At 31.5% G+C, this 14,944-nt stretch overlaps 1 long non-coding RNA gene across 2 annotated transcripts; it reads left to right on the top strand.

The window, feature by feature from the left end:
- Positions 1–521: 521 nt before the first annotated feature.
- LOC143223828 (uncharacterized) lies at positions 522–13,040 on the top strand. 2 transcript variants are annotated; one of them, XR_013013167.1, is made up of 2 exons: positions 522–1,508; positions 12,270–13,040. It is a non-coding gene; the product is annotated as an uncharacterized LOC143223828 (long non-coding RNA). The 2 variants fall into 2 exon arrangements; XR_013013166.1 differs by lacking the exon at positions 12,270–13,040 and adding an exon at positions 6,168–9,056.
- The last annotated feature ends 1,904 nt before the right edge of the window (positions 13,041–14,944 follow it).

Here is a 14,944-nt window from a genome sequence, read left to right as displayed (position 1 = left end):
TGGCTTATCTAAATAACAACTTTGATCTATAATAAATCATTATTTAGATAACAACCATTTTTTTATTTAATGGAAACATTTAAAGCGTTTGTCGAGATTGTCGGAAGATTACAATGATAAGGTTATTTTGCATTAATTCATTATTTTAGTTGTGTTACGCCTTTTAAATTTAATCGAAATCAATAATTGCTTACAAAACCTAAGGTATATTTTTACCAGCTAATTCCCTCTAGAGAATTTTGTAAAATATAAATCAATTTGTTTTACCTTGTTTTGTTTATATTAATAACTCTTGATAAGTTTGTTTCTTTTATGCTTTCTTCAACTTTATTAATATGGATAATTGCTTCTTCTAACACTGTTGCAGCTATATTCTTAAACTTCACTCTCGATTCGAATGATTGTGTTCCTTTTTTTTTAATATCCGTTAAGTTGCTGTGATACAGTGACGTTTAAGAAGTATTAGTTATGCACGTGAGGTGGTTCTCCAATCAGATGTATTTGTGTATGCATTTATTTACCAGTGACTTAGCTTTTGTAAGAATTTTAAAATAACCTACATATATTTTCTTATTTTTTTTAGTATAATTCTTTCATTGAAATGTAAATATTCTATTATACGTTTAAAATAGTTTAACACTTTTTTCAGTCAACTGGTGACGTTCTTGGTAACCGCTATTTTTCGAGCCAGAAGTAAGCCTAATAGTCAACTAGAAACACTAAAGAACGTTTTGAAATGAAACAATATATGAAAACAGAATGTAACGTAGATAGAGGAACGAGAAATACAAAGTCTCGTGGTTTGTATATGTACAGATTCTTCTACCAAAGGTAAAGTTGAAATGATAACCCATGACGGAGAAGCCTAATGTTTCACTAGATTGGCCATATCTACTGCTGTAGGCCGCAGTTTCTCCTGTTATAGCTTTATCCGCTATCTCCAACATGGTTTCAACTGCCTGTAAACATTGTGAGGCATCCTTATATATTTTAAATGTCTCACATAAGCGTATGTAGTAAGGAGAGTGCGATACAGTGAAGTATATGAAGAAGTGTGTAAAAAGATGATTATATAATGAAGATGACTCGAGAGCAACATGTAAAGAAACTTTCAGCTGTTTGTTTAGACCACAACAAGGTAACGCTATAAAAGTAAAAGGATTATGCAATTTTGGACACTGCATTAATTAAACAGAACCAGGAAGAATCTTTGACAACTTGTGAGAATAGGTATCATCTCTAACCATCTCTAGTTTTGACCAATGGATAATTAGAGTTGTTTTTGTTGTAAGTTCTTGCCCACGATCACAAAAGAATTGACCAATTAAGTATTGTAACTGCTTGTGGGTAGTCGTACATACTGTTTTATAGAGAAGGAGGATACTAAGGAAAATTTGAATAACACCTCATGATATAACCAAAAAGTAACCAGTCTCTCCTGAGAAAGAAGTTGTCTCTAAGTTGCATGCAGTAATGAGACAGCGAACTGTTTCTCACCTGAACTTTCTGTAAGTATTCTGGTTCCATTATACCAAAGCATTGGTTGTCATATTAACTGGTATGGAGTTAAATTAATATTTAGTTAAAGTGTTAATTAAAGTAAAAAGGTTAATCTCTTTGAGAAGATGTATGTTGGATGTAACCAATAAGTATATGAAAAAGTTAGTAAAAGAAGTAGTCTCAAACTGCTCTGCTTTAATATTATTTATGAAGTCATTTCATGTCATATTCATAGAATAATTATTGGTAAAATCAGTCAAATTAACATATTACAATATATAGAAAAGCTAGTGCATTTTGGTCACACAATGCTTAATCAATGACTTATGTCATGTTGCTAAGTAACAAAAGAAAACTACAGACTTTCTGCTGTACAGTAGGTGCACTTATAAGGTGCTAGATATATTTACATATTGGAAGTTTTCATTATATTCCTAATTTGCCTGTGTATAACACATGGAATTGTCATTGTAACCATTCTAGTCAACCACTTACAAAAACTTTATCACCAAAGTATAAACTATTCATAATTTATTTTCTGTCACACAACATTGTATTTACTTGTGGTCAGTTATATTCATGGCATCATAGAAGACATATTTGGTACAAGAATACTTAAGAAACACATAAAGTGTCTCTTTTCTGATACATTTTACAATACAGAAACTCTTTATCAGACAAACCAGAAACTTCAAATTATGTTTTGTTATTATTCTGTTTCAGAATATAGTTGTTTAAGTATTTTCATGGTAGTAATGCATTTTTCATGAACATTATTGAATGGTAATGGTAGAAACAGAAGAATGACAGTGGTTGATATGTTAACATTACAGCTACTGATTGCTGCCTCAAACATTTGTTAATCTTGAAATTTAGTTTTACATTTACTGCCCATATATTTTTCAGAGTTAAGAAGTACATATACATTTCCTGTATCCAACTTTATGTAATGTTTAAATATATGTATGTATAAACATAGAGAGACATGGAATTTTGTGTAGTGGTGTTTTTGTGCTTATAAGGTGCCTGTTTTTCCACCCTTTAACACCATTTATACCTTAAGTTCATACCAGGTGAAACATCTTATCTACTACATAAAGAAGTGAAAAACCCTTTTCACAAAACACCTGAGTTGTAAATTTTTTTAAACTGGTCACAACTGATATGACCTCTTACATCAGAGAGTTTGGGAGGTCATGTGAGCCATGGTTTCATAAACTAGTTCCAGAAGGCACATTAGTAGCAGCGAGTAGTTACAAGTTGAGTTAGTAAGAATGTGTTGCTAAAGAGTATGTTAGCAACAAGCTTCTCAAAGAGAAAAAAACACATTTTGATCACAGTTCATACATGTTGTTGCAATGTGGAAGAATGCTGAAAACCCAGCAACAGTAACATTCAACCTTTACTAAACAGAGTAGAACTGTAACATAGTAAATTTGTCCTACCACCTGCAATAGCACGTTGCTTGGATTGCTTTTAGAGACTAATCAACTGTTACACCAAGATCACTTTCTTTCTTAACACTGTTAAGGTTATTCCCATTCAAATATACTAAAAATTCAAGTTATGATAACCCACATGCATTATTTGTATATATGCCAAAAGATTTGTTAGACAAGATTTTTCCTCAGTAAAACAATCTTGATTATTCTATAAAAATCTAAAGTTTGTTAAATGGCTTTGTAAAACATCTAACAAACATCCCAAAATGTTCTGACAGCTGATGTAAGACTATTAGGTCTGTAACTACTGGGATAATCTTTATCACCTGCCTTGAAAAGACAGTTACATGAGGTAACTTCCAGTATTCTGGTACCTGCCCACTATTCAAGGGTTGAGAGAAAATATAAAGTGACTCATTTAGAGTTCTGTCCCAATCCTAACATTTTATTTACCCTTACTCCTAATTATATTTCTAACCAATCTTTTCTCTTACACTATTTTTTATGATCTAATTTCTTGTTTTACCAACTTTCTTGATCTTAAGTAATCTTTGTCTTCTGCCATACCAGTCAACTCAATTTTTTTTTTAATTTATGATACTTTTCTTTAATATATTTTAATTCTATACTTTTCCTTATACAAACTTGCTTCTGTCATTTTCTTTCTATAAGAAATATGTTTTCCTTGGATTGATAAAAAAATTTGTCTTTAAAACTATTTTACATCTGATCAGCTGTCCAATTCACAACATATAATAATCATTGTTGCATCCCTTCAAAATTTTTTTGTTTGCAGTTTGTAAACAGAATATCATTATTCCTTATATCCATATGCAGGAAAATATTAGACTTAACATAGGAATGATGGCTTACTTCCAGACGTTCCCAAATTTCAACCCTCTTGATCATTTCTATATTTGGAGTTAGCAATAAATCTAAACTTTCAATTTCTAGTAGGTTCCTTCACTAATTGGTAAAGAAAGCTGTTATAAACAGTTTCCATAGCTACAGGAAGAAATCACTGAATAAACCCAAACAGAACCTTTTCTAATCGTATCTACATGAATATTCTAGTGCATAGGCCTCAGCAGAATCTCAGATTAGCGTGGTTACGTGAAGAGAACCAAGCATAAGCTCGACTTGCTATGGTTACCAGAAGATAACATCGAAGGGCCCCATAAAGTATTATAGCGTTCGAGTGGTGCTTTGGCAAAAGTGTCAGTTTTTGGGAAGGATTTCGAAGGAAACAAGTATTGGAGTCATTAAAATATAAAGTGTCAGCTTTAGGTATATAAAAAGTTATATATATCGTAATTCAAGAGGTTAATAGTATATTTAGACTGGAAGAAGATAATGTTTGGTCTGTAAGTTGTTTTATATGTAAAACTGAAAAACAAAATTCCTACAGAGGCTGCAAAATATAATGTTGTTAGAACAGAGAAAAGATTACTTCTGAGACCGTATATAATATCAAATCTCTTTAGGGAATTTCCTTTATGCTTTGTTGATAGTGCTTTTAAGATGAGTCTTACATGCTTGGATATACGATATTTATTATTACACTGGGCTGTAGGTATACAATCGAATCATCATTACGTTTCTCAAATAAGAATATGTCCGCATAAAGGGGAAAACAAGAGTAATTAATGTGAAGAAATCGACAATTAAAATTTAAAGGTCATTATCCAGACCACCACGTCCTGGTGAAGAGAAACCTATGATTACACATATTACTTCTACTGATGAAAAAAATTTCCAACTTCTAATATTTACAATGAACATCAGGATTAATCTATTTTCTAGTCTTTCACGTTTTCAGAAGAGCTATAAATTTGAACACATAATCTCATATGAAATTCTGTATATAATATTGAAGTTTTGTGAATATGTGTTGTGGTAAGTGAAACAACAGTTCTGTTTAAAGTGTGATTTTCAATAAAGTACATTGTTGTTAGCACGTCTATATGAAGAACTGTATTAGCCAACATTATACATTAAGTTCAAAACCAACAAGAAATAAGCTCTATACAAAGTTTTGTAAGAACTTCAACAGAATGTTTAGGATATAATTTTCTACGCTGATAATGGGTAAATATAATTATTTACATAGATCTTTTAAAAGTAAAGTTTAGTGAAGCAAATCAACTGAAAAAAGGGAACGTGAATATTTTATTATTGTGTATTATTTAGGGAAATAGGTAAGCAAGGTTTCTGGTGTGAATATTTTATACAATACATGAATCATAGAAAGAGTGTGTGTGTGTTTTATATAACAAATCCACATCAAACTATCTGCTGAGTTCACAGAGGGAAATCGAACTCCCGAGTGGAGCATTGCAAATCCGTAAACTTTTTACCGTACCAGTGGAGCACTCTAGTTTATGTCTCATTAAGTCTGTGAATTAACTAACATGTATTGTAAATAAGTGTTTAAAACAATGTGTTTTATAAAAAGTGAAAGAATAATGTTTGAAAATGTAAAATATGTGATATACCTGAACTATTTGTTTATTATAATTAAAATTAAAATTTTCTAAAATCATTATATATCGCATTTTCGAACAGAGGAAACATAACATAAACATCATTGTTGGAAAGAAATGTTGCCAAAACGAACTGGCTTTACTAAATATTAAAAATTGTTAATCTGAGTGATTTTTCCCAATAATTATTTTATAAACACAACGAATTCATTCGATGAATTATCTTAATTTTCATTGGTTCATAAAGTTATTTACCAAGGTTTGACTTCACTTTTCTGTCCCTCTGTTGGTTGAGCTTGATTTAACAAAATGTATATATTTCAGTTAGCTATGAAAGGTGATGGCAGGGTGTACTATGGAGTAGGGTGGTGATACTTGCCCAGTCATTTTTGACACGATATACCCTGGTATAAGATATAATAACGAGACGAAAATAATAAAACTAACCCTACCTACTATTTCAGTTAAACAGATCAGTATTAGATGTCTATCACTTTACTTCTACAGTTTTAGTAATAATTATGAAGTGTTTTATTATTTCATTTATATATGTATTATTCTGTAATAATACAGAGTTGACCATGGTGAAGGTTTTTGCTAATAACACATTTTGGTTATTTTAGAATGTTTTTGTTATCGTGTGTTATGGTTAATCTGGAAGACTTTCTTTATCTATGTTATGATTAAAGTGTAAAATATTTAAGTTCTGGTTAACAATATAGTGTCATACGTTTCTTTTCAGACTCTGGCTTAACCTGATGTGGTTTACAAGTGTCTAAGACGTATATCTCTGGTTTTGAATATTCAAGAAATTAGTTTATATAATATTAAGCAGGTGTTTCAATACTACTGCTCAGCTATTTGATGTCTGTCAAACTTCGCATCTTATGTGTATGAAGATGGTATTTGAGCACGTACTTATAAAATTTGCTATCCTCTTATTTTAAAGTTGTAAATTTTCGAACGTGGTTTTAAATTTACCTTAGTTTATAAAATTGGAATAACACAAATGCAGTAAGCGTAACTATGTAATTAGTTTACAAAAGAATACTGGAAATTACAGTAATACTTCGGTTACCATACGTCACGCTCCCCGCTAGTGCAGCGGTATGTCTCCGGATTAAAATGCTAAAATCAGGGTTCGATTCCCCTCGGTGGGCTGCGCACATAGCCCGATGTGTCTTTGCTATGAGAAAACACACACACCGTACGTTACGTATGTGTATAAATATACATATTACTAATTAATCATAAATTTTAATTAGATTTCTTAAAACATGGAAAGTAAGTGAGAAATGCATTGAAAAACATTTATTCTAGATACTGTGCTCGTGCATAGAACAACAGCACGTGAGTTTCTAAGTCTTGTTTAGCCTTGTGGATAGAGTGTGGAGATCATTTTTGTAGGCTTCAAACATTAACTTTTTAAAAATGAAAAATATATCAAATTACCAAATTAGTATCCTCAAAATCCCTGTAATTTAGTACGGTCTCTAAGTAAAGTATATATGGGTTGAAAAAATCCCATTCCTATTCAGAGCAACGACTTTTTCATTACACATCTACAGTTTCGGCAAAATTATTTCTTTCACTTTTGAGGCGGAAGGTTCTTATATTTAGCTTGTATATATCTCATAGTCGAGTTCTTAATCCTCCGGTACTTGTAAATATTATACGGTGAGCGTAATAACTAGAAACTGAGCAGTAAGACAACTGGACGTGTTATGTGACACAATAACCGATACTATTTTCTATATATTTTCTTCTAAATTAAGATATTAAAACGTGTATAATTTTAATATTCAAATTATAAACTACGTTTTGCTGCCAATCTCATTGACTTAAGTGGTAAACATGTTATTTAATAAAACTTTTGAAAATAACACTCCAAACGTCGTAATACGTGCACGTTAACCTACATTTAAAGTTTTTATCTTACAAACAATCAAATATTTTAAAGATATAAAATATATATAATCTATACTCTTGGATAAAAAGAAAATCATAAATGAACAGAAACAATGGATGGAACTTAAAAGTAAACTACCATTTAAGAAACAACATATTATACCAATAGGCCGGAACCATTTAACACTTCCATATTCTGGAGTATCACACAGTCTCACAATTTATTTTTAACACTGTCTTTTATTCTTTCCAATTATTATTGTTTCTTAACAACTTCTATTTTCATTCTATTTGTTTTAAAGTTCATCATAAAATATACTGTAGTCCTCACTATTTTTGTATCTCATAAAATAGTTATATATGTAATATGTTAGTGTAGCTATATAGTTAGTGTTACAATTGTGCTTTAATGTTAGAACAACAACAAACCAAATATAATAATACGTATATTCATAGAGTTATAGACACACAGAGAGAGAGAGAGCACTCTCACACATTGACAAATCACAGGCTGTGACGTAATAGAGGTTTCAAAACGGCCGCTAAAACAGGAACAATGTAAACAACACACTAGCACGCGTGAGTTTCGAAGGAGGTGAAAATTACCTGAGAAAACTATATAATTGTCTTAACATGTCTGCAATTACAGCAATTATGAAGCAAATTGCGTGCATGAAGTAAACTTGCGCAGTTAATAGCTTGTCTTATTGTCGAATAACACTCAGTGGTCATCATAACGTACCTGAATCCGTAGAAATTTAGTCTATATTTACGTATGAGCACGAGCCATAGTATCTAAGTTCGCCAATGAGTTTATATATATTTCAACAAATAAATTTCCCATACTTTTGTGACTGAAAAGCATTGTAGTCAGTCTGGAATACAAAAATGTTCAAATTCCACATTGAAATGTCCTGTCTACAGACTTTTATAAATCCAGTAGCGAATTTAGGCCCTATGGCTCGTTAGCTTCAAAATGTGCGACTTGGTGCTATTTCCTTTCATTGCGTGCTAATTCCCATTCATCTTGTAGAAGCTGATATTAAATGAACAAGAAGATAAAAATAAATGATAAAGACTAATATGCTGCCAGTGCTGATTCGGCCCTCGCTGTTATGACCCGGAAATCCTTTCTGGAAATCTTACCCGGACTGGAAACCTGTCATGTTTAGTATATCATAAAACGATGCAAGGGGTAATTCTGACTTGTGATCAGTCGGGATATTTAGTATATCATTGTTCTAGCTTTTAAAATCGTCAATCACTTTGTTGAGTTTTATATTCAACTCATTACATCGCACACATTTCGTGAGATAACAGTGAAGAATACATAGTCAGACCAACATGTTACTGAAAAATAAGTGATAATATGTAGTGTTATTTGGAAGGTATGCCAACTAGCATTAGTTACATTATATATATATATACAATGTCAAAAATGTATTAAATTTTACAATGTTAATTTCAGAATAGACATATAGGAGGAAAGAATTTACACAAATTACATCTATGGAGACTCTATGGACCTTCAGAACAAAGAAACACCTGTGTAACAGCACAGTTAAATTATAAGATATATACACTATAATTATATGTATAATTATATACTATTGACATTTTTTTGTTTATTAAGCATCTATTTTGTTTTAAATAATACTACTACATTGTACATCCTATATGTGTGAATGTAGTATATATTAAATATAAAATCATTTTTACAGTGTCATATTATTGTGCAGTATTATATATATATATATATAACAACTTTAAAGAGACATACACGGTTTAACAATTTTTACATAAATTAATTGAATAAGATGTAAATGTATGATGAGCTCAGGGCCTCATACATAAAAGGAATACATTATGCATAACATTTTTAATAGTTTAACTGATCATAATACATGATACATAGAAATTATTTTGACATACACTCACAAAGTATTCATATTTGCTCATTTTGGAGTTCTTCGAATTATAATATTTTGCAATAATAGAAAAAGCATTATTGCAACATCCAGTTTTGATTTTAACCTCTATATAACAAATGAACTACTGTAGAAAATTGTTAATCATTATTCTGTCTGATCTTCCACTGGGACAATTGAACAGTATGAATGCTCGACACATGATGTCTTTTTCTTGGCAGGTACTGGATATGTTTGCTTGATTTCAGGAACTCGTTTTGTTGGAAGTTGTCTACTTTGTGATTGTACAACTTGCTTATATCAAGGATGACCTGGGATGATGGTTGGCAGTTCACACTTCAATATGTCATCTTCTTTTATGTCTCTTGGGTGCACTCCTGTAAATAGATGAAAATTATTTTTTTAAGCTAAACAGGTTTTCACAAAAAAGGCCATTGGTTGTTTGTTGTTATCTTATTTTTTAAACAGAGCGAAAATTAAATATACGTGTCCTGTAAACAGTAACAAACATAGGCAGTCATTATTATACATTTTATATATGTTATAAAGTCATTGAGTTTATTTTTCAAAATTAAAAATATGAGTTTTCTTTTTAAAATATTAATAAGTATTGACAGTGTTGTCCAAGTAGTTTTTACCTCTCATTTTGCCAGAAAGTTTTAAATGCGCACCCTGTGATGCCTGAAATTCTTCTTCAAACATTGTTGGCGAACTGCTTCATCAGAAGGGAACCTAAAAATAAAATTGTACTGTAACTGAGTTTAAGGATACACTTTCCGACATCTCTCTGCTACATCTATTTAAAATCTTCTTTCAAATTTAAAATTGGACAAGAATAAACAGCATTAGGACCAAAAACGTGCTTAGTCTGCACCTAATTTTCACAAGCGGTCATTGTCATTCATGATTTGGCTGCTTGATCGCTTATTCATACCTAAATATTGGTATATGTAATACCTCAGTATACATCAGTACCATATCAAATTCATTTCTGACGTTTAATACCTTAATTAGGCCTACGGTGTATAGCCTAGTAGATCTAGTGGAAATTGATACATTACAATACAGTTTGGCTCTTTGGGCCTTGACATATGCAAAGCAGACGATAATTTGCAACTGCTCGAGCTTCAAAGCCTTCATTTTGAAAGAAAGGTTCATAAATATGAATACTTACTCATGGAAGGAGATTCCTGAGACCTTTTTACACTGATTTGTGCAATTAAAACAATAACAGCTCTCGAGCATTGTTTGAGAAGTTGGCAATTGTCCGTCAGTGATGGCTCGGCATGGTCAAGTGGGTTAAGGTGTTCGACTCGTAATCTGTAAAGAAAAATAAAAAATGAAAACGCGAACACTTATAGCTATCTTTTAAATAAACATTATGAAATATCTTTATTGTATTCACAGACTGACAGAGAGAACACTTCTAAAACAAAAGGTCCGAAATAGTCGAGTTATTAGGGTGCTAGACTCGTAATCTGAAGGTCACAGGTTCGAATAATCGTCACACCAAACATGCTCACATTTTCAATCGTGGGGGGGGGTAATGATACGGTCAATCCCACTATACGTTTGTAAAAGAGTAACCCAAGAGTTGGCGGTGGGTGGTGATGACTAGCTGCTTTCCCTCTAGTCTTACACTGCTAAATTAGGGACGGCTAGCGCAGATAGCCCTTGAATAGCTTTGCGCAAAATTCAAAACAACCAAACAAACCGTCAGTAACATTCGGATATATTTTCCCATTTTTGACAATGGCGGCGACTTCCCCCATGTCTTTACACAGTCACGTGATCAGAGCTCTCTCTGTTTATAACTGTGCATATACTGTAGAACGCACGTTACGTCAAACTATTGATTAATAATAATAATACATATATATCTGGACTATAAAGGTAGATTTTGATTAAACTTTGCAGAATGGACGACAACTGCGTGTTGTGGAGACACAAGGACAAAGTGTGTAATGTAGTTTTTCTAAATTTTTATCAAAATTCCTACTGTATACAGTACAAGTTTTGAAATAAAACATTGAATTTGAATATATTAATAGTTTCATTTTACGTTCACTGACTGATAAAGTATATTTTAGTACAACTTTCATAGTAATATTAATTGTTAGAACAGGGACGATGTTTCGATCACTGTTGCCATCATTATAAAGAAGACAAGTTTTTATAGTAAAGAACGTTTTAGTATTTAAATCAATACTGAAAATCTAACAACGTATTTAAATTATAGAAATGATTGTAGTTACTTATTCATGTAAATATTAATGTGTCTCAGAACAGTTTTACAACAGTGTTAACACCCACATCAGCCGTCCCGAGATACATTTTTATTTCAAGTGAGTTTCTTGTCAAATAAATATTAATTCCCGTGAATTTTAAAATTATTTAGGTATAGTTAAACAAAAACAATTCAATGACGAATCAATATAAAATCTGTGTAATATTTTATGCAAAATACATAAACTAAGGAACATATGAGGAAGAACTATCAAAGATATAGAGAGACATGTTTGGGAGTTTTTTAACAGTGAGACTTTGATTTTATAAATAAAGTTTCTCCGATTTTTCTTCTGTTAGCGTCAGGATCACGTTTTAGTCCTGTGATGTTCTGTTAAAAAAAACTGCTTATTTTTAGCAATATTTTCATGGACTTGGGAAGGTGTTTATTGTTGTTCTTTTGGCCTGACATTCAAGTATGTGTGTGTTTTTAATGTATTAACAGGTTCAATAACTACTGTAGTTAATGTAAATGAACCATTTAGTTTAGTGTATAATTTCTTTGTCGATGTTTTCTGTTGTGTACAAAGTGTATCCTAAATTTAGAGTGCCTAGATTTTGGTGGTTTACATGATTAGAAAATCAGTTTATGTAATTTTCGTTGTATGTGTTTTTTTTCTATTAATTTTAGTTGTGAAATCTTGAGGGGGTCGTGTGAAGTTAACGTTTGAAATATTAATCGTATCGTTTTTCTCTGTGAAATATTTGTTTTTTTTTTGTAGATTGTTTACGTTAGAGAAAATATGTTTGTTCATCTTGACAAACAAAATCAAAGAAAACTTCATCTGTATATCTAAACAAAATTGCAGGTTTCTATTTGGAAGTGACTGATTCGTGCTGTACAATAATGTGATACAACAAAAGAACTTTCAACTACCGGACAATGTATTTCCCCACGGCTTCTCCGTGTGACTGAACTATGTACGAATTTTTGCATTGAAAATAAATAAATGTGGCTAGTCGTAACATTTCAATAAGATGTTCATGTTTTATATTGATTCTCTTTTTGCAATCTTGTGAAATGTTTTCTTCAGCAAAGTTGCATTGCTTCGTGACAAGGGGTTTGAAGAAATAGGTTTAAGACATCAAAGCTAAACATAATAACCTTACTGTATAAACTACGTAAGTGTTGCAGAAGATGTGGAGTGTTGTTTAAACGGGTGCTTATTTTGGTAAAATAACTTGTTAAAATGCAGTTAAAGTGTTTATGAAAGTTACAGTTTAGAAAGTTATAATGATACATGATTGGAGGTAATGTTTTATGAACGTATGGTAAACCGTTGCTTTTGTTGCTCGAGCTTGGTTTGTATGCAAAAAAAAAAAAGTTTTATCGTTTTTCTTTTAATTGTATTTTGAGTAGATTTCTGGTTCTTTTGTTGTGTATTGGGTTAGTGCCAGTATTTGACTGAACAAACTTAGACGTATCAGTCAATATATTTTCCTTTGAGGAACAATACTGTTTGATTGTTAAAATAAAGATTGAATTTCCTTTATCGGTTCTTTGAATGACAATATTTTCTTTGTTTCTAAAACGTTTTAAGCCTCTTTTTCCTTCTGATGTCAAATTTTGTTTTATAGGTTTACTTTTGTTTAGTATTTATGAAGTTTTACACTGTATTAATCAATAAAGTTTATTAATAGACCCGCTTTTGGTTTGTTATGGAAATTGCTCATTAAATTACTCTTGTTTTTTGGAATGTTAAATGTTTCTGATGGCTATTCTTTGTCCACAGATGAATTAGACGCAGATTCTTTTCGTGGTCTTTGACTTGGGAATAATTGTTGTCGATTGGATTTACGATGTGATTCTGTTATAACTTTTCTGCAGAAGTCTTCAAGGCTATTTTTTAAATTTAACACTGGAATGGTGAAATGAGTTACTGCGTTGTTTACACATTTATTTAGGGCTGTAGTGTGAGGTTCACTGAGTTGAAAGTTCATAAACTGGACTGTATTGTTCGTTGCAGTGTCTGGATGTTTTTGTTTTTTTAACTGACGGACAGATTTTCTAGCTCTCTGTCTCGCCTCCAATTGATAGCTAAGCCTTTATAGTAATTGGTTTTATGTATTGACGAAAGTTTAATCGTCAGAAGAAGTTAAACTTGTAAGTTTGCTTCGGAAATTCACTTCATTTTTGTGGAGAACTTTCAGCTCTGTGTTTCTCTCTTATAGTTTGTTTTAAACGATTTGTTTAGGATTTTTCAATGATATATTTTATTTTTTTGGTTTACTTTTACCTTAAGGAAGGTTGGTGTCAATTTTTCTCATTTGCAACTTTTTTAGAAACGTTAAACTTAACAGCATATTTTTTTAATTTCATCAATTTCTTTGCAATAAAATATTTTTTTCTTTGCTATCTCGCTATAACAGTCAGATTGTTTCGGTAAGACCTAAGTCGGTTAATGGTAACATTAGGCTTAGTTGGCTTTTTCAAGATACGTGTTGCAGAAATTAAGCTAAAAACTTTGATTTTTAAAATATCAAAGATATAAATTTATGCTGAAAACTCCCTTTGACGAAATAAATGATTTTTTTAACTTTTTCTCAACACTCACTGTAATATATTAACCGTTATGCCTATATTAATCGTCAGATCTTCCAAGATCATTAACTTTCCGTTTTATAACTTTCCGCCTGTTTTTCGTCGGTTTGAGTTGTTTTGAATTTTGCGCAAAGCTACTAAAGGGCTATATGCGCTATCCGTCCCTAATTTTAGCAATATAAGACGAGAAGGAAGGCAGCTATTCATCATCGCCCACCGCCAACTCTTGACCGTCACATTATAACGCTCCCACTTCTGAGAGGGCGTGCATGTTTGGTGGGACAGGGATTCGAACCCGCAACCGTTTTTTGTCGGTCTGTTTACTTTTTCCACTCATTTCACACTATTTATCTTTATTACCAAATCGTCTGTTCGCTATATTCTTGTCATTAATAAATTTCACACGACAATCGATAATCTCAACAGCAATGGGTTACAAACACAATGTGCAACTGTTGTCGAGTTACGTAATTAAACTCGTTATAACGTTTACTTTAAATTAATAGCTTGTAAATGTCATGTTACGAACAATCATAAGCTATTTACTCTCAAAATAAATTAACAACATCTACACTTAACAGCTTTTATCTCATAACAATGATATAAAATCATATTTTCTGAACTTCCTGTAACAAAACTAACATGAGTTGTTGTTCTAGTTGTTCTCGAAAATAAACGAAAATGGTGTTAAAAGGGTATGTCTCCAAAATTATAATCTTATCTTTAGGTAACATGAAATTTGATTCTTTTACGAAAAGAAAAAAATCCGCTAGGGTGTCCCAAATGGAACCCGAATTTGGGCGCGGTGTAGATTCCCATTAGTCTGATTAACAGTGTTGATAAACTTCGGGAAAA

Source organism: Tachypleus tridentatus, chromosome 8 (genome assembly GCF_004210375.1).
Source record: "Tachypleus tridentatus isolate NWPU-2018 chromosome 8, ASM421037v1, whole genome shotgun sequence".
Lineage (NCBI taxonomy): Eukaryota > Metazoa > Arthropoda > Merostomata > Xiphosura > Limulidae > Tachypleus > Tachypleus tridentatus.
Note: the sequence above shows the minus strand (reverse complement) of the source record. Positions and strands in the feature narration are given on the sequence as shown.